General features: G+C 46.4%; 1 long non-coding RNA gene across 1 annotated transcript; it reads right to left on the bottom strand.

Moving 5' to 3' along the window:
* Positions 1–993: 993 nt before the first annotated feature.
* On the bottom strand, positions 994–1,688 carry LOC136472099 (uncharacterized). Its single transcript, XR_010762265.1, has 4 exons — positions 1,614–1,688; positions 1,425–1,509; positions 1,250–1,342; positions 994–1,168 (listed from the first exon to the last, which is right to left on the bottom strand). It is a non-coding gene; the product is annotated as an uncharacterized lncRNA (long non-coding RNA).
* Between the last annotated feature and the right edge of the window lie 1,640 nt (positions 1,689–3,328).

Here is a 3,328-nt window from a genome sequence, read left to right on the forward strand (position 1 = left end):
TGCCGAGTGGGCTTTGCCGAGAGCCGCACTCGGCAAAGCCTTTGCCGACGGTAAAGGTTCCTTTGCCGAGTGCGGCTGGCACTCAGCAAAGGCGGCGGATCCAGTAGTGGATGGCCACCTATGAACCTGTGATTTACTCCTCTGAAGTTTCAACTGTCATGTGTTTTTTCTATTTTTTGCAAAAACAGCTAAACGGCTTAGTTGCATCAATCTCCGGCTATAGCTGCGCTTAGCTGTTTGGAAGGTCCGCAGCTAAGAGGCTTAGCCAGAGATTTAAAACATTGATACTACCTAAATAAGCTCTCCTATTTGTGCAGTGGAGCAAGAAAAACAACCTCCAACAGGCTATCTACTTAACCCTCCCACTACAAAAAGCATTTTTAGGAGCGGCTGGTAACCCTTTGTAGGGGCGGTTTGGCCAGCCGCCCTTACCGAACCATCTCTACAAATCATGCATTTGTAGGGGCGGTTCCCAGGCCGCCCCTACAAATCGATTTATAGGGGCGGTTGGTGATTGAGCCGCCCCTACAAATCAATTTGTAGGGGCGGCTGGTATTACGAACCGCCCCTACAAATCTATTTGTAGGGGCGGCTCAAGAACCAACCGCCCCTACAAATCTATTTGTAGGGGCGGCTGTAGTGCCAGCCGCCTCTATAATACCTATTTGTAGGGGCGGTTCAATCTAGAACCGCCCCTACAGTATGTTTTCCCGCCAAAAAAAATTCAAATTTACAATTCAAATTCGACCAGAACTGTTTGTTTCTGCGTATTCCATTCAGCATCCGTGTTGCCGAATGCCCCGCGACCAACGTTCTGAACCGCATTCGCGTTGCCGAACGCCACGCGACCAACGTTCCGAACGCGACTACAAGCACAATAGTATTATATAAAGTACAATTACAAGTCCAATTCGTAATGATATATATATACAATCCATCATTAAATATACAAATTTCATACATATTGTTATCAACGTCCTAGAGCTAGCCTTTCAGTCTCACGAAGGTGTTGGTACTGAGGATTTGTACCTAAGTCAGACTCTCGATCATGGTAGGCGCCTCTGACGTGTACAATCTGGTCCAATATGAAGTTGCAAAGGTCGCCGACGAGCTCTAAGAGTTGGTCATCCTTGTATGGGTCTCTTTTCATTCCTTTCTCTTCTCTCCACTACAAGAAAACAAGTTTCAGTTTAGTATTACATACCATTTATGAAGTTTTTATACTACGGGTGAAGAGGTTCAAACTTACCCTTAAGGGGTGTCTCCTGTAGGCACCGGTGTTACTCATCATAGAACATATATAGTATCCACAATGTACACTCCCAGGCCTCTGCTTGGGGCACTGTGTGTTTTGCATATGAAAATATTAGGTAATGCTTTTGACAGCCATGTAACGGAGTACTGAAGAAGTAAGTTACACTTACCGCACATAGTGTTTTTATAGCCAGCTTTTCCTTCCTCGCTGGATCATGCCTTCCGTGATGATGAGAGACATAGAACCTAAATGCCCTGTTCGAATTATTTTAGCAAATACAACTTGTTAGTATGCATAAGTGAACGTTACAAGTATGTATACAGACATATAAGCTAATGAGGATTGTCGATATGTATACGTCTTGAGAATCGATATGAAGTCTTTGTATGTCGCCGGGTCCTTATCTATTGAATCAAAGACCCATGCCATGCTCTTCCCGATATCGACGGCTATACAAATCCAGTGGTTGCTGCATGGATTTAATCATAGAACTAGATAAGCTCTTTTACATCGAATAAAATATATCGAACATAGCTTTAAGTTATAGTTGAACTTACTCGAAGTTGTATGGTAGCCATATAGTAGAGTGTTGTTGGAGATTTTTGAAAGCCAGAGCAATATATGCCGCAACCTTAAGGGACTCTTCCCTTAGCTTCGCACTACGGATGCGCTCTTTCTCCCGAAGAGTCTTTGCAGCTGCTAGCTCTTTGGCATCCAGTGTCCACCGTTTAGGGTAATTAAAATTTGTTTGGGCTATAGCTTGAGGGTCTACATACCCGGCTTTCACACTTGGCATTTGTTTGACAATGTGCACTTGCATTCTACAAATCACGGCGTGGGTTAGTTACAACAAAATTCAAAGATTACATTCATATCATATCGGGAGGACAAGGACTTACAGGCACCACGTGCGAATTAGATTCATCTCCATTTCTCCCAGGTGAAAGCATGTGTGCATGTCATTGAAGTCAAAGACAATTTTCCCTGGCTGGGCTTCCAAATGTGCCGGTGGGAAAGCATGCTTGTATGATATCTATGCTCGTTGGGAGAACACGCAAGTACCAATCATGGAACCTTCTCATTCCAAGTGGTAGGCGCTGGATGTCCCGGTTTGGTAGGAAGGGCTTGCCTCTTTCATATTTTTTCGGGCAATCCTTTGACCATTCGATGGCATCAACATTTGGATACTGCTTTGCAATTTGGTGAAGTTTGCTACTGACGGCCTCCTCAGAACCCCGTGATGGGACTTTTTTAACTTGGTTTTCAGGCTTGAACTGATCATGGGAATACCACTTGGACACCGACGAGACGTCTTTGATCGGAACATAAACTGGCCTTATGTGGATTGGAATCTTCTTTCGGAGTTCCCATTCAGGCACGTCCTCATCTTCTTGTGCATCACCTTCTTCAGGAGGCACTCGTTGTTCATGTATCGGTTGTGCTTGTTGAGAAGACTAGTGGCATCTCATGATGCACTTGCCCGGTACGAGCTGGAGAAGGTTGTGGCATCTCATCAGGCACATGCTCGATAGGAGGCGGGGAAGAATGTGGCATCTCAGGAATGTGGGGGTCACGAGACGGTGAAAATATCTCCCCGGCCTCAACAACTCGCTCCAAATTTGGGAGAGGGGGAGGCGGCGAAGAAGCAGTCAATATAATGTCCCGTTTGTGCCAGAGGATGAACTGCCCCATAACGTCTCCGAGTAACACCAGCCCCTCGGGAGTTGCGTAGTCTATCCTCCACTGCATGAACTCGGGCTTCACTGTATGCACCTCGACCCTAGTGTAGTCCGGCGGTATGTTATTATTGTGGTGTAAGCCACCGGGAGGATGTGCAACACCCGTTGCCACCTCCATCACAGTGTTCTGCCGGCCACTGAGAAACACCAAGGTGCAACTAGTAGGTTCCCGTATGAGATCGACTGAGGTTGTGGCTGCAGTGGAACCTTGGCTGCTAGGAACTTTCGGAGGGCTGCCAACTAATGCCAGTTCTCCCGGTGGCGTCACTAATATACGTGGCTCCATAGACATTCCTTGCTCCTCCAGCGCCTTCGCAACTAGAGCCTTCACTTG

The sequence above is a fragment of the Miscanthus floridulus genome, chromosome 8, assembly GCF_019320115.1.
Source record: "Miscanthus floridulus cultivar M001 chromosome 8, ASM1932011v1, whole genome shotgun sequence".
Taxonomy (NCBI): domain Eukaryota; kingdom Viridiplantae; phylum Streptophyta; class Magnoliopsida; order Poales; family Poaceae; genus Miscanthus; species Miscanthus floridulus.